The sequence below is a fragment of the Sapajus apella genome, unplaced genomic scaffold (genome assembly GCF_009761245.1).
Source record: "Sapajus apella isolate SASKATOON/1434 unplaced genomic scaffold, GSC_monkey_1.0 scaffold60, whole genome shotgun sequence".
NCBI classification, from domain to species: Eukaryota; Metazoa; Chordata; class Mammalia; order Primates; family Cebidae; genus Sapajus; species Sapajus apella.
Window position 1 is genome coordinate 2,509,606 of NW_022437000.1, and position 23,193 is coordinate 2,532,798.

The window sequence follows — 23,193 nt, forward strand, 5'->3', positions numbered from 1 at the left end:
ACTCAAGAAGAAGAAGGGCATGCATCGTCATTTCCCACAACTTTCCAACACCAAATCCCAAGCATTGTATTTGACCAGACGCATGTAAATCATTTACAGTTTAATGGGAATATTGAAATATGTCTAGCAAAATACGCTAGATCTATTGGAGAAATGTTGCCAATGTTGGTGCACTGTGATTTGCTACCATAGCTGGCAAATAGAGGTGTATACTCATCCTCATTCTTAAGAACAGAACAGCAACAGTGGCAAAAACACGTGTCTATAACCTCATGACATTCCTCGTCCATGTCTGTTAAGCTGACCTTAGAGCCTGAGAGTATCAACTGAATTTTACTCACCTAATAATTTTGATATTCAGTTTAGGTAGTTAAAATATACATTATCGAATGAAGTTTCAAGAGTGATCTCAGACACGCCCATCAAACATCTGTGTGCACACATAGGTAGACCAAAAATGTCACAACATCAGCTAAACATATATCCTTTAGGAACAATGGAAAAGAAAACTGCTGTGCAGATGAAAAAAAAAGTTGTAACTACAGATCTAAATATATGTAAATATACACAGAAGTTTCCATTTTCACAGGATGCCTGAAACAGGAATACTTGACCTCTTTCATGAATATTAGGTTTTTAGAATTTCATAAAAAGTGAAGATAAAATATAAAGTGGCACAGAAGGCTGTGGTAGAACGACTCAGTTAACATACAAAGAAACCATCAGCACAACTCAGTCATATTTTTTATTACTGTGCAGCAACTGTGATCTCTATCATGAAAACTTCTTAACAAGTTAGAAAAAAAATTAAAAGACCATGCAGTGGCAGAATAATGGGAAGTGGAATGCAGAACATGATACATTGTATATAGAGGTTCTTGAAAAGGAAGAAGCACAAATTGTATGTACCTAGTTCATAATCATACTCGATGCCTGATACAGTTTAGAGATGTGTAATATATACATCTCTTTCCCATTCATTCTGGTTGTAAGTTTTAGGTTAAGCAAAGCAGCTGTGTGATTAAGGCATCTTACTTAATTCAGCCTGAAAACCTTTCCTCTGCCATCTATAGGACAGCCTGTCTGGTAGCTACTAGGACCAGGCACTACAGCATTAAACATGTCATCATGCAGAAGGGCCCAGGCTCTTACAACCACGTTAAGGAATGGCTAGAAGAGCTGAACAAGCATTCTCACAAAACCAATCACTTGGTAATTGCTGAGTTATCACAGCAATTACCAAGTGATTGGTCTTGTGAGGGTTAGAGAAGTGGTAAATCCTGACACTGACAAAAATCCTTGGCAGGTTCTTGAGGATTTTTGTCAACATCAAGATTTAATACTATTGAAATAATTTTTAATCTGTTAATTTCATGAATGAAACTAGATTTTCTAATGCAAGATATTTTACCACTACTCTTAACTCCCATTTCTCCCACAAGAAAAAGGAGATGCCTTTTATTCTTGCCCTGGGCAGGAGACCCTGACTCTCCAGTTACCCAACCCCCAACTCCTTTTTCCTAAGCCTCTCTCTAGTCAATTCCTAGAAGGTTGGTTTCTGGAAAGATAATTCCACTAAAATAATTAACATGAAAACCACATATTGATACAATAAAATTATAAACACAGATCGATTGTACTTAACTGCACCTACAAATAAACATTATTAATGTTAAAGTTTTTGCATAATGATGTGGGAAAATTAATGCATATTATCAGAAAATATTTTTGAGCTTCATTAATTAAGGAACTCTAAGAGAACAGCTCTCACATGTTATTACTATTTTAAAGAAACATGAATTGAATAAGGAACCACAAAAAGCAGGAGTATTATGTTGTGGCAAATATGAAAAGTGAGTATAAATGCCCAGGGTTAAATCTGGGGTCCTAGTCATAAATCTTTGACAATTTAATGCACTGTTTTGTCAAACTACCATTTTGCTTTCATTGTTGCTACCTCAAATGACACAATTAACAAATTGTGAGCACTGACTGTGATATCCAATAAAAGGCGGAATATATTTAAAAGGTTTATTGAAATTACTTTATCACAACATCAGAAAATTGTTGAAAGTGCAGGTGGATAGATGAAAAGCCCTATTCTTTTCTACCATTAGAAGTGAAGATTTTAAAAATGTAAATAAATGCATCTGCTATATTTGAAGCAAAATTTCTACACTGATAATTTAGTTTAGAATAAATGTTGCTACCCCTATAATGAATGTTTCTTCATGGGCAATGCTGTCATAATTACTTAAGAAAAAATTATTAATTGGTCACCAAACCAGCAGATGGATGTATTGGGAGGGGTCAGGTTTGTGTTACATTTTAGCACAAAATTAAGAGGGGGTTATTTTATAGTATTCAAAGAAGCAGAATCATACAACTCTGAATATAAATGAGAGAAGCACATCCAAATGGAAAATTCACACGTAAAAAGGAATAAATACTATATTTTTTCTTGGTTATAGCCTAAATAAGAAGAGAATAAAATATTTAAATGAGAAGAAGTAAAATACATATGGACAGCAGGAAATGTCATCCAAAAAGGTCATTTTTGCTTTATATAAAAAATTAGCCATTTTATCCCCCTCCTGCCCTCCCCTGATACACACATACATATATCTTGGCAGGTTCAAAATTTGGGTTTAAGAATATTTAGGATGATAATGCAAACCTAAAAGATTCTTATTGTAATCATCTCTGCTCTTGAGAGAGACTTAGCTATGCTTTTTTAAAAAAAAAAAAAATAATAATGGCCTGTTCAGGACAAAATAAGGATTGAAATGTTTTAAACATCATCTTTACAAGTAGTTTTTCTCAACATTAAAAAAGAAATTTAAATCCTTGCTTTTCCTGCCTTATATTTAGAAGCAAAAAGTTTATTTTTATGATAAAAGAGTATGGACCCTTTTAGTTGTTCTGGTGCCAGCTCCTTTAGGAAGAGACTTTCTTAAGCCTGGTTTATTATCTTAGCTGTTAAAAAATAAATAAACAGCAGTGACTGGTACGAAGTTTTCATTTTTTAACTGAAGTTTACTCTGAAGAGATCAAGAGAGTTTGTATTCCATGAAGTGACTTGCTCTAGGCCTCTTTGACTGGGTTTTTTTTAGCTGAATGGCCCAGTTCAAGCTATTTAATGTGGTAGACGAGGAAACAGCATGGCTCTTAGTTCATAGCCTTGCTCTGCTGCTCAAAAGCTGTTGTGGTCTTAAGAAAAGTACCCAGTCTTGTTTTTTTCTTCTAAAAAAGAGAGTGTGAGGGAATAATAAATACTTGTACTGCATGGTTGCTGTGAAAATCGAATGGGATAATGGACACATGAAAAACAGTTTATAGAGTACCTGATATCTTGTGGTTAGTAAATGGTAACTCTCATATTTTGTTACATCTTTCACTTTAGTTTCCATGCTTTATGCCCACAACATTGGGAGATAAATTATAATTTCCAGCTTAGAGTTGGAGTCACTTAAGGCTTAGAAGTTCAGTGACTTGTGTGCTGTCGTGTATGACAGATGTGAAAGTCTTCCAATGCCAAATCCAGAATTAACTTTCCACTCCTCATTCTACCTGGGCAATGCTTGGCACCATGTAGGTGTTACCTGCTGGAACAATGATGCTGCATCTGTGTGAGAAGGGGCAGGCTCATGGTATTTGAAATAACTCAATGGGAATACACTTCCAGGGAAAGAGTGGCATTGGCCTTTGGAAACTTATAGTATACAGAGTCTCAGCCAAATTCCAGAACCTAGGCTGTCTTCACTCAGGTACATTCCTTACATGTTTTAGCCTTTGCTTCTCCAGCTATGGAGAAAAAGAGGATTCTCCTATTCATTACTCTGGATTCCAACTCTAATTCCTCAGACACTGTCACATTAATTATTTAAATCTGAATAACTTATCTTCCTAAAACAGCAGCCTTTGATATTGCTGTATTTCAGCTGAAAATGGGAGAAAAAGTTAGATTCCAAGAAAGGGCAAAAATTATGATACAAAATAAAAAACTGAGATGTCTGTATCCTGAGAAAACAACGTAAAAATTCAAATAGTCAAAGAAACTCCAATCAACAATTTTAAAGAAAAATTTTAGAGGAAAAATACAATCAATATAAATATGAAAGGAAATTAATTTTGAACATGCCAGAAAATCATTATATGCCGTATATAATTTTAAAATAAAAGACACAAACTTTGATTTGTGCAATTCGATGCCCTTTCTTTTGCCTCTACATTCCGAGTTTTAACCAATCAATAAATGTGCTCTTTCTCAACAAAAATAAATCTGAAAATCTAATTTTTATTGACTTTAAAAACATTATTCCAGGTCTGAGCACCCAGTATCAATGGGCCTCACTGTCACTGTGAAATCCTTCTTTCTGTTTTGAATGGGATTACTAATTTTGAGTCTCCCAATAATGTGTTCATGTCAAAACAACAAAAAATTAGGACACAGAATTGGATTTCCAAAAGTCAAAATCATTATTAAATAAACATTGCTTGTTTGAGTGCTAAGGTTTGCATTTTACTCTCCTCATTCATATATTAAGTTTCTAACCACCAGTACCTTAGAATGTGACCTTATTTGGAAATAAAGATTCTTAAAGATACAATATGTTAAATTAAGATGAGCTCATTCTGGAGGAGAATATGCCCCTAATGCAATATGACTGGTATCCTCACACAAAAAAGGAAATTTACACACACACACACAATGTCATGTGAACATGAAGGAAGAGACTGGGGAGCTGTCCACAATCCAAGGAACAAAAAAGATTGACAGAAAACAACCAGAATCTAGGGGAGAGGCACAGAACATACTCTATTTTGTATGACTTTAAGGTACCAACTCTTCTCCTACCTAGATCTCAGACTTATGGCCTCCACAACTGTGAAACAACTGCTTAAGCCAGCCAGTTTGTGCTACTTTGTTATGATAGCCCTCCCAGCAAACTAATGCACTGAGGGTGTTTCAATAACAAGCTGCTGAGCCTTAATGTCCCATTTCTTAGTTCTAAAAGCTATAAAAATATATGGAAAGAACAAGGCAAAGTCCAAGGTCGTTTATTTTCTTTCAAGGCTGAGTGGATGATTCGAATGTATTAAGAGGAAAATAAATGAGAAATTTCTAGGATGTACTTATCTCTCTATCTCTATCAGGAAACAGTATAAATAGATTAATAAACTCTTAAACTAAAAGATTTACATTATACATAAAACCACCTTAGGGGTTGGGGAAGCTCTTATAAGCAAAGGAACAAAGCTATATAGTTTCGGAGTCACACTTTATGGTCATCATGTTTTCCATCACCATAACTACTGACTTTTAAAGATCATTGTAGAACTTGTAGCAACTATAAACATTCAACACCTAGTACCCTATAAACATTCAACAACAGATAGCTTTTAAAACTCCCACATATTTCTTTCTTTTATCTTTTATTATTTTATTTTTTATTTTTTTTCCCATTTATTTATTTGATATTCTGTCTACTCATGAGGATTGAGAAATAAAACTAATTAACAAATCTCATATTCCTTAAGACTCAGTGTAGATGGTGGACTATACCAAGTCACCAAGATGTCACCAAGAAAATGTCACAAACAGGGAAGAGTAAGAGACGAGCCTTCATCCCACATACACAAAAAAGAAAAAGTGTAGATAACGATTCACAAATCAGGTAAAGCCAGAGAAGGCTTAAGGGGCTCATGAAAAAAACTGGCAGCAATACAATGGAGAGAAAAAAATACCAACCAGAGAATATTGAGACAGAAAGGATCACTGGTGAGAGCAGCATATCTGAGACACCAGGAGACTGCTAGGAGCAAAGAAGAAAGGTGGACACTGTCAATATCAGCCAGTGGTCTAATCTGCAGAGGACACTGGCATATCTTGCCAGTGAGCTAACCAATAGCCATTCTTGCTGGGGAACCCCAGAGAGGGGCATGGCTGCACAGCCATATTAAGTTGCTTTAGGAAATTAGCTACCACTCAGAGTGTGGTCAATATGCAAGTGCCCACCCCATAACCGGCCCAGTTTTGGTGGCTGCATTAAGCCCACTCATGTCTCAGGCACATGGAGTGAAGACTTAACTCTGGGGCCCACAGTGTGAAACATCTCACTCCATGTCCCCATGTTCCAGGCACTGGCTCAGCTGCCATAGACAGCTAGGCCCCACCCCAATCTTTAACTCTACACGCATCTGTGATCTCATTTCTGGATCTCTTCGCTGCTCGACAAGTATTTATGCTTCACACTACGTTACCAGTACAGCAGTGGGGGTTGCCTGTACCCTGAGCATCACTGCCATTACCTCCCTGGATCCCAGAGTCCCAGAAATTCTGTGCATGCCTGCGCTTCAGGCCTCAGATACACAGGCGCCACACATCAGACACAGGTGCCACACATCAGACACAGGTGCCACCGCCACTTCAAGTGAACCAACAAGCCACACCCAGTGCCCCAGAACACCTGCTAAACCATAACTTCTACACTGTGAGAAAAGGGGTCAGGACGACTTTGACAGCCATCACCAACAAATACCCTACCAGTGCTCACTACCACTATGGATAGCACAGTGTTGGCTGCCCAGGATCCCTGCAATCTTTGACAACTCTGATCTTAGCTGATAGTGCTACAAAGACACTACACAGTGGCACCCTTACTGGTACCACAACTACTACACTCCAATCAGCAAGCATCCTCACATCCCCTCTCTCCCATAAAGGAAGGTCTTTCCACAGCAAGAGTAGCCAATAGAGTCTGAAAGAGGTGAATACTCCACCAAATATATAGACATCAATGTCAACAAGAAGCTTGAAAATCCAGAGACATAACACCACCAAAAGAACACAATAATCTCTCAGTAGCTGAAACAAAGAAATGGAGATGTATTAAATGCTTGATAAAAATTCAAAATAATTGTTTTCAGAAAACTCAATGAACTTCAAGAAAATAGAGAAACAATTCAGTTAATCAAGAAAACAATAAATTACCAACACAGAAAGTTTAACCAATTAAAATTATTTAAAAAATTAAACTAATTCTGGAGCTGAAAAATACAATTAATGAAATTAAAATGAAATAGAGGGCATCAACAGAAAAATTTATCAAGCAGAAGAAAATATCTGTAAACTCAAAGACAGGTTACTTGAAAATATATAGTCAGAAAAGAAAAACAATGAAAAGGAATAAAGGAAGCTTATAGGATGCATGGGGCAACATCAATAGAGAAAATGTTTCAGGCCTGGGAGTTAAGAAAAGAGAAGAGAGTGATAAGAAGCTATAAATTTTATTTTTTTAAAAAAAGCAGAAAACTTTCCAAATCCAGGGAAAAAAATAAATATCCAGGTACAAGAAGGTCAACAGATTCACTCTAAACCAGACTATACCAAGACATATTATATCTATTTTTCAAAAATCAAAAACAGAGTATATAAAAGTAACAAGAGAGAAAAAGCAAATCATATTTTGGGGAATTTCAATAAGGCAGCAGTGAATTTTTCATCAGAAATCTTATAGGCCAGGAGAAAGTGAAATAATAGATTTGAAGTGCTGAAGAAAAAAAAAAAAAAAAACTATCAACTAAAAATACTGTTTCCAGTAAACATGTTTGTTAGTAATGAAGAGATACAGACTTTTTCAGACAAACAAATTTGAGGAAGTTCTTAATCAGCAGACCCGTTTTACAAGAAATAGTAAAGGGAGTTTCTCAAGCTGAAAGAAAAAGCTGCTAATGAGTAATATGAAAACATGTCAAAGTACAGAACTCATAAATACAAGTATGTACACAATTAATTTGGAGTACCCTAATACTGTAATAGTGCTGTGTACATCACTTATGTCTTTAGTATGATGACTAAAAGACAACTATTAAAAATAGCAGGAGCTACAATAATATGCTAACTGATGAACAACATAAAAAATGTAAATTATGACATCAAAAACATAACGTGGGGCAAGAAGTAGAGAAGTGTGAAGTTATTTTATTTTATACAAGTGAAGTTGTTATCAGCTTAAATTAGCCTGTTATAAAATGTTTTATGTAAGCCTTGTGTTAATCACAATGCAAAAACCAATAGTAGATGCATAAAAGCTAAACATTAAGGAATCTTAGCAAAACATCAGAGAATATTACCTGATCACAAAGGAAGACAGCAGGAAAGGAAGAAAGGATCTATAAAACAATGAGAAGACAATTTTCACAAAAGCAGTAGCAAGTATTTACATATTAATAATGACCTTAAATATTCAGAGATTAAATTATCCAATCAAAAGATACAGAGTGGCTGAAGGAATAAGGAAAACAAAACAGAACACGATCCAGCAATATGCTGCATATAAGAAACTCACTTCACCTTTAGGGACATACAGGGACTGAAAGTGAAGTGATAGAAAAAGAGACTCCTTGCAAATTGAAACGAAAGAGAGAAGGGGTAGCTATAATTATTTTAGATAAAATAAGACTTTTAAGTTGAAAACTGTACAAAAAAAGACGAAGATCATTATATAATGACAAAGAGGTAAATTCATCAAGAGAATATAACAACTGTAAATATATATGCACCCAACATTCGAGCATCTGAATATATAAAGCAAATATCAACAGAAGGGAGAGAGAGGCTGCAATATAATAATTGTAGGAAACTTCAATGCCCCACATTCAGCAATAAGAAACCATCAAGACAGAAAATCAGTAAGAAAACATCAGACTTAAACTACACATTAGACCAAATGGACCTGACAGATATACACAGAACATTTCATTCAACCACAGTAGAATACACATCCTTCTCAACTACACATGGAACATCTTCCAGGATAGATTATGTGTTAGGTCACCAAGCAAGCCTTAACGAATCTAAGAAAAATGATATCAAATTATCTTTTCCAACCATTATACTGTGAAACCAGAAATGAATAACAAAAAAAGAATATTCAGAAAATTCACGAACATATGGAAATTAAACAACACGCTCCTAAACAACCAATGGATTAAAGAACAAACTAAAAGTAAAATTTAAAAATGTCTTGAGAAAAACAAAAATGTAAACACAACCTACGAAAATGCATGGAGCAGAGCAAAAGTAGTTCTAAGAGGGAAATATATAGCAACAAATGCCAACATCAAGAAAATAAGGAAGCTTTCGAAATGTTAAATATTTACTTAGTGTTTTACAAATGTTTAAGTCTCACGCAAGCTCTGGGGTAGACTAAATTATGTCAGTTTCCCAGAGGAAAAACCAAAGAAATTAACAGACATATATAATGGCTTAGAACTTGTACTTTGCAGAGTTGGGATTTTGAAATGATTATATCATTACATAAAAAGTAAATAGATCTTAAGTTCTACTTTATTTGTGTTCCATTTCTTTTGCTTTTACTGGACTGCAAATTCTGATAAAGTGTTTCACCATTTTATCTCTCACATTTAACACAGTTCCTGGCACATAGCACTCACTCAACTTGTTTTAAATCAATGAGCGAAGGAGATTTTGCTCTCAAATTTCTTTATATCATGGGCAGGTCAGCAATATTTATTTCGTGGTATATATATGTTGACATATGTCACCATAGCTATTATAGATTTTTCAGCATCCTTAGGAACAATGCAAGCCAGAATGGGCTAAATTTGAGGCAGGGAAAACCAAGCTGTAGTCACTGATATGAATGAATACTGAGTTACTGTTTAAAAATTTAACGTAAAGAATAATATTACAGTTTGAGAAATAATAGTTAACCACAATCTTGATTAAATTTTTCTCACACTTTTTGATGTGGCATAATCTATCATAAGCAACACTTTTTAAAAAAAATCAATATATTTAGAGGGGGTCTTTCCTAGAATTTTATCTCCTCTTTTATAGTGGACACAATGTTTGGACTATACATTCAAATTACACTTAACTAAAGCTATTTTGTAATGTGAGGAAGATTCTCCTATACCTCTGTTTGGCCACTTCCTCTATAAGATGAATGAAGCATACTTAGCTATTCCTCTATAATGAATAAAGCATACTTAGCCACAGAATTACCATCAGGATTAGAAAGTGTCCATTTTTTTAACCTCTTCTCAGTCTGTCCTCCATTGGTTAATGTCTATATTAGTTACACCATCAGGTCTTCAGTCTTTCCTTGGGTATTCCCCAAGTATTTCCATATCCTTTATTTTCAACTTTCTACTACATATTGCCTCTGGATGTCTAAACTCAAATTAAGCTTACAGTGTCCAAAACACAAGTCATTATGTTTCTCTCCTTTTCTACCTCTCCTCTGCCACAGAGCAAGATGTTGTTGCTTCTACATTTTCCAGGCAGTTATCAGAGTCATCCCTCCTTTTACTCATTCCCAGTTAACCAAATCTCTTAAGTGTTATTGCCAAAGTATCCTCTGAAACTACCACCCCTGCTTTCTGTTCCCACAGCCATTCATTTCTGATTTTCATCACCCATCTTTTAGAATTACTGCACATTCATGTTCCATGTCTTACATTCCAGTCCTTTATCCACCCTCCAGTCTCAGTTTTCTAACTATAAATAAAATCTCACCATATAGACTCAAAGACTTAGCCAGTTCCTTAATTGTTTCTCACAGTTCAATGCCCCATTTGTACCATAACAAAAATCCAACCTAGTTTTTCAGTCTTACTTCCTGCCACATGCCTCATACATGTTTTTCTAGTCAATTTGAATTTTTAAATCATCATCAATATATGCTGAGGCTGTTACAATTCTCTGCTTATACACATACTATTTCCTGTGGCTGACATGCCTTTCCTTGCCTTACTGTCTGGCAAAATTCAACTTAACCTTTATGACTTAGATCAAATTTCATCTGCCCTGTGAAACGTTTATTGCTTTCCTCCAGAGGGGTTAATCGCTGTCTTTTTCTTGTGGTTTTTTTTTTTTTTTTGGGGGGGGAGTACTTTGTTCTCCGAATAGAAGTCAGTGGGATCTTTTTAGAACACAAGTAAGATTATATCCTATTCCTGTTGAACACCATTCAAAGTCTTATTATTCTATTTGGAATAAAATCTAAACTCTTTACTCTGTTCTATTAACAGCTCATTCTTTAGAACTGGACAGTCGGGCCTCAGTCCTGTACCCCAAACTTCAGCCTACCAATACTACACCCACAATACATTTATTAAAGGAGACATGGGTACTTCCGCCACTTAGGATTCAATGTTCAGTGGGGACATAGCACAACACAGGGGGTGGCGAAACACAGCTTTGCAGGCCTCATCCAGGCTGTCTACTTCTGCAAATAAAGCTTTTGTATTAGTTCATTTTCACACCACTGATAAAGACATATTCAAGACTGGGTAATTTATAAGGAAAAAGAGGTTTAATGGACTCACAGTTCCACATGGCTGGGGAGGCCTCACAATCATGGCAGAAAGTGAAAGGCACATCTTACATGACAGCCGGCAAGATAGAATGAGAGCCAAGCGAAATGGGAAACCCCTTATAAAACTATCAGATCAGGCCAGGCACGGTGGCTTATGACTGTAATCCCAGCACTCTGCAAGGCCGAGGTGGGCTCATCACCTGAGATTAGGAGATCGAGACCAGCCTGGCCAACATGGTGAAACCCTGCCTCTACTAAAAATACAAAAAAACAGCCAGACATGGTGGTGTGCGCCTGTAATCCCAGCTACTCAGGAGGCTGAGGCAGGAGAATCTCTTGAACTTGAGAAGCAAAGGTTGCAGTAGGCCAAGAACATGCCATTGCACACTAGCCTGGGCAGCTGAGTGAGAGTCCATTCCAAAAAAATAAACAAACAAACAAAAACAAACTATCAGATCTCATGAGATTTATTCACTATCATGAGAACAGCATAACTGCCCCTATGATTAAATTATTTCCCACTGGATTCCTCCCACAATATGTGAGAATTATGGGAGCTGCAATTCAGGATGAGATTTGGGTGGGGACACAGCCAAACCATATCAGCTTTATTGAAACACAGATGTCCTCATTCATTTACATATAGTCTATAGTTGCTCTTGCACTACAATGACAGAGTTGGGTATCTGTTACAAATAGAATCACCCAGAAAGCCAAAAATATTTGGCCCATGAGAGAAAAATTTGCCAGCCATTGACACAGCCTATAACTCTAAATATCTGCCCTTGAGACTATCTATATTTAGGCCCAAAGAAACATATTTCAACAACTGTTTACCTTTGTTTTCAAAACAAAGGCTACATTTTGTCCAGTTGGTGCAAGAGTTTTCAGTTCGTGCCACTACCAACAGCAGAGATTAACACTTCTGTGCTTTTGGTATAAAAAAGATCCATTAATTAACTTGTCAAATCCTTCCTCTCAGAGAATATGGATTCAGCAGACACTTACATAATAAAAATAATTTCTCAAAAGTGCTAAGTGCCCATTTTCCTACTTCTTTTCATGTTCTCATTTGTGGTTCCATAAATACTCACAATGCAGCAAATTATATGCAATAGTTGAACTTGACAGCTAAGAAACATTTTGTAGTATTAAAAAATGTATTTTAGTCTTAAATTTAAATATGAATAGGTCTATATGGAACATGAGAAGTAGGATCTTACAGTGATTCAACATTGAATATCAGAATTTTATTATTAATAAATATGTAAAATAGAATACTAACATAAATATAAAACTAAAAGACAGAAGACTCACTCTTGCCATGACTGACCACACCAACCAGCAGGGAAGGCATGTGTCTCTGAGAGGAAAACACTGTAGCTCACAGGCTTTTTCAACAGCCAGGTTGGAGTACGGCTGTGTAAAAAGCAACACAGAGAGCTCAAATATAGACAAGGACTTAGAAAATGAAGGAACTATGCAAGTCTTCTAAGTAATCCAATCAATGAGAAAGCCAGAATAATAAAAGATTAAAGCAGGGAGCAGTGGCTCATGCCAGTAATCCCAGCACTCTGGGAGGCCGAGGTGGGTGGATCACCTGAGGTCAGGAGTTCGAGACTGGCCTGGCCAATGTGGTGAAACCCCGACTGTGATAAAAATACAAAAATTAGCCAGCCATGGTTGCATAGTCCCAGCTACTCCAAAGGCTGAGGCAGGAGAATTCCTGGAACTTAGGAGGCAGAGGTTGCAGTGAGCTGAGATCGTACCATTGCACTCCAGCCTGGGTAACAGAGAGGCTCCGTCTCAAAAAAAAAAAAAAAGAAAAAGGAAAAAGTTTAAGAGTCAGTATAAAAAGGATGAAGAAATTAAGTTACCAAGGACTAAAATCAGTTAAATACAGCCCGGGCATTCCTAATTGGAAAAGCTGAAATCCAAAATGTTCCAAAATTCTAAACTTTTGGAGTACCAGCATGACATTCAGAGGTTACGCTCAAAGGAAATACTGACTGGAGCATTTTGAATTTTGGATTTGTGGATCAGAGATGCTCAACTGGTAAGTATAATATAATGCAAATATTTAAAAAAAAATCCAAAATCCTAAACATTTTTGGCCCCAAACACTTATGATAAGGGACACTGAACCTGTAAAAAAATAAATCTAAACACATGTTTTAAAGGGTTTTAATATTACTGCTTCACATTTTTGATAGCTATTCTCAATTTTTTAAACTGCTGTTTTGATCACTAAAAAGAAAAAAATTAAAAATCGGTAAAAATCCTTGATATTGATACAGGAGAGGGGCAGGGAAGTGCTGGGTAGAGAAGGGCAGGGTCCTTGGTGAGGGCCCCACCCTCAGGCCTGTGCCCATGGACCTAAGTGAGGGCAGGCACTCCTGTTTCCCTGCCCAGATGTTGCATTTTTCAAGACCACTCTGGCAAGCCACGACTCCATTCTGTGCCTAAAATACCCAAGACCCTAGTGGGTACGCAAGCAGCCAGACATAAAGAACACACCAGCAGAAGAACACAAAGACAGAGGCCAGCAGGCCATTGATGATAGAACAGCTGGAACAAGGGGGACACCGAAGGGAATTCGGCCAGGGGCTATGGGAGGAAAGCCCGGGAGCTGAAGGGCCGGACTCGAGGGGAAGACTACCTTCACACTCCATCCCCATTCTACCTCCACATCCACGGCTGAGAGCCACTTCCACCACTCAATAAAACCTTGTACTCATTCTCCAAGCGTATATGTGACCCGATTTTTCCAGTTCACTAGGGAAAGAGCCTGGTATACAGAAAGCCCTCTGTCCTTGTGATAAGGCAGAAGATCTAACTGGGCTGATTAACACAAGCCCCCTGCGGACAGCAAGACTGAAAGAGCACACAGTGACACGTGCCCACTGGGGCTTTGGGAGCTGTAAACACTCAACTCTAGATGCTGCCGTGGGGTCAGAGCCCTGCGACCTGCCCATCCACATGCTCCTCCTAGAGGTTTGAGCGTCGGGCACAGAAGATGGAGCCACACTCCCATGGCACACCCTGCGAGAGGGTTAAGGGAAAACTCCTCCCATTCCAATATTCCAAAAAGACAAAAATAGTGGGGCTTGCTCACTTGTATAGACAAATAATGTTATATATTTAAGTATGTGTCCGACAAGTCTTTGTGACCACTGGTAACAATGCTTATCATGGCATTTCCCAAAACGACCACAACATTTTCCTGCCCACATGCTCTTCTAAAACCTGGAGAGTCTTTGTGATCGCCTCATGAATAGAGGCAGGCCCGACACATGTGGCCTCCAGTGCTTGGTCACAGAAGGCAATACTGTCCAGTTCTGCCTGCTTCTCTTGAAACATTTATTCTTGGAACCAAGCTCTAAGCGGTGAAAAAACCTAGGCCACACGGAGAGATCACAGGTAGGCGTCCTGGCTGAAAACTTCACTGCTGCTCCCTTAACATCCTCCATGACTTTTCTGACATATAAAGAAGCATCTGAGAACCCTCTAGCCACAACCACAGACTGACTGAAAACTCATGAATACCCAAAGCAAGAAAGGCCTAGATGAGCCCAGTCAACACCCAATAATGAAAAAAAATTTGTTTCACTCCACAACGTTTGTAGTGGTTTGTTAGGTAGCAATAGATAACTGGATAACAGTTAACAATAACAACAAAAAGTCTATGCAAAAATATAAGAATGGATAAAAAATTAAACTACAGAAAGCATAAAATATAAATAAAATACCAAATAATAGAGTTGTGACAATGAATGCAATTTATTTAAACACACCTACCAACTGGAAAAGAGACTCAGATGGAGTGAAAATAGAAAACTCTACTTACTAGCTAATAATAAATACCCGAAATAAAATTACAAAGAGGCCAAAAATCAAAGAATAAAATATACTATGTGAGGCATTGAAATAAAAAAGAAAAATAAGCCTAACCAAAAAGAACAAATATTTAATAAATACAGCAGCAAAAACATGACTAGTGAAACAGAAACTAACATTACTAAGTTGACCTAAAAAGTTATCTACACCATACTCCAAAAAGCCCTTTTGTAAGTCTAATCAATAAAAAATAATGAAAAACAAAATATCAAAATGAAGAATAACATCATTGCTAAATATATATAGACTATTTTCACAATTTTTATAAACAAGCAGGTGAGTATAAACATTTGAATGAAATGAATCATTTGGAACAAATTTCAATTTCTCCAATTTATTCAAGGAGTCGAATGCCTGAAGAGAAGAAATGTAAAATATTATGCCAACTTACACAATCTGTTCCATAGCCAGCCTTTTATTTAAGTTGTGAACTCTTTCAAACCATTTTCTTGACAAGAAAAAAAAAAATGTGTTCAGCAATGCTAAAAAGTAAAAGCTATCTACTTTTGTGCAAAATTGTTAGAATTTTCACTCAAAAATTTGACCAAGGTATTGCTTAAAACCAACAGTATTTCCTAAATTTTAATCAAAGCAGTAGTTTTTATATAACACCTGCATCGAATAAAAATATGCTCCCTGCTAAGAATTCAGGAAATTTGCTTTTAAAGGTATTTGTTGCTGTTGCACTATAGAATTTCTGAATCTATAATAAAATTATGAGGATTATGAATCTCCAAGGGTATAGAAATCAGTGCTTCCAAATCTTCCTTACTGTAAATGCTTTGTATCCACAGAATATTATTAATGTTCCATAACACAGTGAAATGAATGACCGTAGGACCAAATTTAGAAAATAGTGCTATAAATCAATTTATCTATGAACATGGATACAAAATATGTCAAAATCCAGAAATTAACATTGATATATTCCAATTCATAACATCTGAACATAATAATATAAATAGGTAGTTCTGTAATATAAATAGTGGTGTTGTAAATTGGCTACGCCACTTTAATCCTAGCACTTTGGGAGGCTGAGGCAAGCAGATTGTCTCAGCTGAGGAGTTTGAGACCAGCCTGCACAATGTGGCAAAACCCTGTCTCTACTCAAACTACAAAAAATTAGCCAGGCATGGTGGAGCGCGCCTGTAATCTCAGCTACTTGGGAGGCTGAAGCACAAGAATTGCCTGAACCCAGAAGGCAGAGGTTGCAGTGAACCAAGATCATGCTCTTGCACTCCAGCCTGAACAACAGAATAAGACTGACTTAAAAGAAAAAAAAATTTTGCAATGCCATTCTTAATGCTAAAACTTTAACCTGATGGCATCAAAATCATGAAAAAAAAATATATTTTATCACTAGTATTCTATTCCGATTTAAAGACACAGGTAATGCAGTAACATGAAACATGAGTAAGATATGCAAATATTATAAAAGGTGGATAAACTAGTGATAATTGCAGATAATAGGCCTATATACTTCCCTAAAAGCAAGAGAATCAACTAAAAAATAGACAGTATATTATGTCAGCAATGAAGTTGACATGTCATGTGACGAACTATTATGCAGCTTACTGGCAATAATGTTCTTAAAGAATTTTCTGACACATTTCCATTTATGTAAAATAAAATTAGTGACTTATACTTGCTATAAGTTTTTTTAAAAGTACACATTTAGAAAGCACAATAAATAAAATTAAATGGTGATCATCTATAGTTCATGATGTTAGAGGTAATTCTAATTTTATTCTTTCAATTCAAAGATAAATTGGTTTATAGCAGGTATGGAAAATACAGAAAATATAGAAATTGGTTTAATGGAGCATATGTTCTTAGTATAATCAAACTTGTATTTTTCTTATTACTAATATTTTAACTTGGCCCTTTATTCTAATAGTCCAAGAGTCCTCACTTGATGTTCTACTCATCTAACTCTATATATATATATATATATACACACACACACACACACACACACATATATATGTGTATATATATATGTATATATGTGTGTATATATATGTGTGTGTGTGTGTGTGTATATCATATGGTCTTTTTCAAATCAATGACTTCAAATATCATCTGTCTATGTGACGGTATATACAAATATGTTTATTTATTAAACATCTTCATTTAGTTGTTGTAGAGGAGTCTTATAGAAATAATGAATGTGCAAAACTGAAGTCATTTTTCTTTTAAAAATCAGCCTTTTCTAGAGTTAATGATTTGAGCAAAGAACATTTAATTTACTCAGTCACCCAGATTGGCAGAAGGATGTTGAAGAATTATGTTAGCTAAATGAATGATGATTTTAGGAAAGAAATGACATTTGAGATGGGTCTTAGAAAAGAACTAAGGTACCACCAGGCGTAAAATTCGGACAGTATTTTCTCATGAAAAAATTATTGTCTTATTAGAAGTCAAAGTAAAAGCTGAAGCAAGACATAAAAATAAAACATCTTTAATTTGAGAGAAAGACAGATATAAGGGCCTTTAGATAAAGACAGATATATGAGCCTTTAGATGGTTTCCTAGTTAGAGAATACCGAACTGATCACCAACATAATTGAAAAAACTTAATGCTTGTGCTCTTGAGACATATGCAAAGTGAGTTTCAGTTAATAGTAGCCTAAAAAGATATTGACTCTTGCCTTTTTGTCAGTGGTCTGCAGACAATTTGCTTCAAACCATGCTTAGAAGTGGTTTGAATGCTCCTAAAATTTCAGAGGTCTATTGGTTAGGTTAATTTCAAGAACATTACACATGAACACTTTGATTCTAAGGTCATAAAATATCCACTTTTATGTTGCATCTTCTTGTGTCACATTTAATACAAGTTGAGATCCTTCAAGACAGCTTTTAAAGAGTTTTTAAATATATATATATTTAAATCTATATGTCTTTAACAATATAGTTGTTTTATATATATATAGTTATATATATAAGTATATACTTAAATCTATATAAGTCTTTAACAATATAGTTGGCTCTTAATATCCCTGGGTTCTGCATCTGCAGATTCAAACATGAACAGAAAATACCTTAAAAACAATAAAAATTAATAAAAGTAAAAAACAATACAGTATAACAACAATTTGCACAGTGTGTACATTGTGTTAGGTTTTATAAGCAATCTAGAGATGATTTAAAGTATATTGAAGAATATGCATAGGTTATATGAAAATACTAGGCCATTTTTTATCAGGGACATGAGCATCCCTGGATTTTAGCATTCATATAAGCTCCTGGAACAAATCCCCCACAGATACTGAGAGATGACTGTATATAAAACCTAAAAAGAAAATTGAATGCTAATCTTTATCATAAATATCAGATATATAATGTCACTCCCTCTTCAACATGAAAATGCTTCCATTAAAAAATTTCAAAAACGTAAACACAGTTCTTTGTTCCAAATACTATTATTATTGGAACAATTAATGTCTTTCAGCTTAGCCTCCAGATGCATCAACATCTATAAAGCCTGGATAGATTTCACATCAAGGAGAAAGGAAGCTGGACTTTTAGAAGTAACTAGTATGGATATACTGCTTTCTTCCTGCATTATATGTCACTGTAATGTTTATAGTATCAACTTGAGGCTCAAGGCAAATCATTCATATACAATCTGCTGTGCTACATTCCTAGGAGCTCAAGTCAAGTGGAGCCCAATACACTTGGCTTTTCCAATCCCAGTAACTTATTTCAATCAACAACAATGCCTACAGGGTCTTTGAGTATACAGTGGGCATTGTTGTTGATTGAATGTCCACTGTACACTCAAAGCTTAAAATACTCCAAGACATTTCTGGTACATTGGTATCCCTACAATTATGAAAATTGATTCCAGAAGCATAAGGAAAATAACAGAAGGTAACATGGTTTATTTTTAAATACAAAAAAAAGAGCAAAAAATAGGATGCACCTCATGTATACATACACATGGTAGCCTTAAAATTAAGGCATTTGCTATAGCACACATTTAAATTTGTATAAATGAGTCTTTTAACAATAGAGTCGATCCTTAGTATCCCTCGATTCCGCATCTGCAGATTCAACCAAAAACATGGGCAGTTAATATACAACTGTCCAAACACAGACAATTGTCCAAATATATATGTTAATTTATATTATATATAAATATTTATTAACATATAATTGTCTAAACATGGACAGTTAATATGTATATAAAATATAAGGGTCATTTTTATTTGACTAAAAATTTACCAGGTTATCAAATAACATAATGAATAAACCATTAATCATTAAAAAAATCATTACTTGTGGATATATATTCTAATAAAAGCATAATCAGACAGTTCTGTTTTCAACATATTCCATTCACTTTTGTGATGTATCTCTTGAATAGTAGACATAGCTCTTGGCTGTATTTTACCATATTTCATATCTAGCTAGTTAAGAATGTCAGCACAAAAGAATACACTTAAGTAATATATTAATAATAACATTTGGCTTAAAATATATCCAAGTTTTAAGCAGGAGGTTATTAATGTATCATGAATTCATACTAATTATTATGGTAGAATGCCCAGAATTTAAAATAGGAGGATAATTTATAATGGTAATATTATTTTAAAAATGAATCTTAATTCACTATCTAATAAGTGCCTTACTATGTAAGGTTCTTTATCATTGTTACTGTAGCATATGATTTGAGAATACATTAAAAAGCTATTGCTTTTCTGACATCTAATTTGCATCAGGTTCTTAATTTTCAACTGGGTACAAGTTAGGCACTCAAAAATGAAAGAACCAGTTAAATTACCTTATCGATAACAATACTATTTTACCAAAGACAATGAAAAGTAACGACCCTGACATAGATTTTTCACTATCAAACATATTTTATTATTTAAATTCATGTTTACAAAACTCCCACTATATATATTAATAGAGCCAAATAAATAACGCAATGCTTATTCCCTCCAATAACCTTCTGAATTTCCAAATGATAGATTCAAACAGCGTTTCCAAAGTTTTAACAAGGAAATATTTCTCTGCACATACATCTCTATTCTTGTTCTTAGGAGTTCTGAGTGTATTTCACTAATTAAGCTATAATTATTATTGAATGCTACTTATGCCTCAATTGAAATATCTCCTGAATCTGCAGAACCCCTGTCTCCTCTTAAAATAAGAGCTCCTCCCTTTGTACCTAGACTGTCCCTGAACCTCCAGGCCTATGCTGCTATCTCCAGTTTCTCCCCATCCACACAACCTATGTTTGAATCATGAAATGTACCTGCTCAAAAGTGGCATGGTTCCCCATGGCTTACAGAAAATTAAAAAATTGAATTCAATGCTTTCCACAATCAGGCCTTAGATTACCTTCTCACTGTGTCTCCTGCTCCTACCAACTAAAGCTCTTGTCTCCATCTCACTTCTTAAACTCCATTTCTGGAGCATCGCAGGGCTCATGAAGTCACATTTTCCCCCACATCTCCAAGAGTAGTTCATACAAAGCAAGCAACATGTATGTGATATTTGGATTTATTTCAACTGATAGTATCATGAAAAGGCCATTTGAGAACTGTCAGTTCTTTCATTTTATAGCTATGGGTATTTAGTTGCATGGTAAGGTAACTGAGTCACTTGTATATGACCACTCAGCCAGATATTGACAAATAAAAGCCAAAATTCTGCCTCACAGAAATACCACTTTTTAATTATTTTATATTATGCAAATAATTTAGAAACATTGATAATAATGATGAATAGGATGTAATGAGATGCTTTCCTTGTTCAATAAAAATCTATTGAGTTTCCCATTTTCTCAACTCCTAATTGGATGATTGCATACACACAAAAAAAGATTCTTTAGTGTGGAAACAAGATATTCAAATAGAGCATGTCAGTGACCAGCACACCTCCCAAGGAAAATCAAATTGACTATTTAAAAATGCACAGTCAGAGGAGACAAAATGACAAAGAATAAAAAGGAATAAGGCATGCCTACTAGATCTACAAAAACCTCAACAAGGCAAATCTAATAGTTACTGGCCTTAAAGAAGAGAGAGAGAGAGATCAGGGTAGAAAGTTTATTCAAAAGGATAATTGCAGAGAACATCTCAAGCCTAGAAATAGTTATCACTATTTAAGTACAGGAAGTTTGTACTTAAGTACAAGCAGATTTAACCCAAATAAGACTACCTCAAGACATTTAATAATCAAACTCCCAAAGGTCAAGGATAAAGAAAGAATCCTAATGCAGCAAAAGAAAAGAAACGCATAACATAGAATAGCACTCCGATATGTTTGGCAGCGGACTTCTCAGTGGAAACGTTATAGGACAGGAGAGTGACATAACATGTTTAAAGTGTGGAAGGAAAAAACTTATCATAGAATAGTATATCTAGAGAAAATATCCTTTGAACATGAAGGAGAAATAAAGACTCCCAGACAAACAAAAGCTGAGGGATTTCATCAACCCCAGACCTGTCCTATAAGAAATGCTAAAGGGACTTCTCCAATCCAAAAGAAAATGACATTAACAAGCAATAAGAAAACATCTGAAAATAAACAGCCTAATGATGTATCTTAAAGAAGATGAAAAGCAAGAGGAAACCAGGCTGGGCGCGGTGGCTCATGCCTGTAATCCCAACACTTGAGGCAGGTGGATCACCTGGCAGGTGGAACGCCTGACCTCAGGTCCTGAAACTACTAAAAGAAAACATTAGAGAAATTCTCTAGGACATTCATCTGGGTAAAGATTTCTTGAGTAATACCCTAAAAACACAGGTAACCAGAACAAAAATTAACAAATAGGATCACATCAAATTAAAATGCTTCTACACAGTAACAGAAACAATCAACAAAGTGAAGAGACAACCCACAGAATAGGAGAAAATATTTGCACACTATTCATCTTACAAAGGATTAGCCAGAAGATGTAAGGAGCTCAAAACACTCAATAAGAAAAAATTGAATAATCTGATTGCAAAATGGGAAAAATACCTGAATTAGACATTTCTCAAATAAGACATACAAATGACAAACAGGTATATGTAAAGGTGCTCAATATCATTGATCATCAGGGAAATGCAAATCAAAACTACAATGAGATATCATCTTACTCCAATTAAAATGACTTATATCTAAAAGACAGACAGTAGCAAATGCTGCTAAAGATGTGAAGAAAAATGTACCCCTGTACATTGTTGATGGGAATGTGAATTATTACAATCACTATAGAGAACAGTTCGGAGTTTCCTCAAAAAACTAAAATTAGAACTTCCATATGATCCAGTAAACCCAAAAGAAAGCAAAACAGTATATAAAAGAGGTACCTGCATTTCCATGTTTATTGCAGTACTGTTCACAATACCCAAGATTTGAAAGCAATCTAAGTGTCCATCATCAGATGAATGAATAAAGAAAATATGGCATATGTACACATTTAAATTCTAAGAGCAATATTTTGACAAAGGAATTGAACTATATCAGTGAGTTTTCATGGAAAATAAGCCAAATACGGGATATTTATGTTAAATAAAGCATGTTTTTTAAACAGGATTTAAAAGTTTCCTCTCTAGACTATAGTACAAAGACCTGTTTTCATATTCTATTTTTATGAATAATGCCATGAAGGCAAAACTACAACAAAAGTTAAGTCCAGTTGGTAACTGCTTCTCTAAGGACTGCAGTCTTGTTTGCCATTAAAAAAAAAAAAACAAAAAACGCACATAAAAACAGATCCCTGAAAGGTTTTCTAAGTTCATCTGAGGAAAAAGGCAGCCACCCAACAACTTTAGCATAGAAATAAGTAAGAGCTTACACCAGCAAGAAAATCAGCCAAACTACTTTCTCTCTTTATCATGGGTAAACATTACAGAAGGAGAAAAAGTTGTTTAAAAATTAACTAACCAAACAAGAGTTATCTGCTGCCCTTAGAAGTACATAGTGGGTAGAAAGGTAACAGCATGACAAG

The 23,193-nt window shown here is 35.3% G+C and overlaps 1 protein-coding gene and 1 long non-coding RNA gene across 4 annotated transcripts in view; both read right to left on the minus strand.

Annotated features, from left to right (window-relative positions):
* Positions 1–21,438, minus strand: part of LOC116528895 — a 30,292-nt gene extending 8,854 nt beyond the window's left edge. The window contains exon 1 of the long non-coding RNA XR_004259263.1: positions 18,199–21,438. This is a non-coding gene — a long non-coding RNA (uncharacterized LOC116528895). The remainder of the gene's footprint in view (positions 1–18,198) is intronic.
* The window catches only part of FGF14 (fibroblast growth factor 14), a 689,306-nt gene that overhangs the window by 336,046 nt on the left and 330,067 nt on the right, over positions 1–23,193 (minus strand). The window lies entirely within an intron of this gene.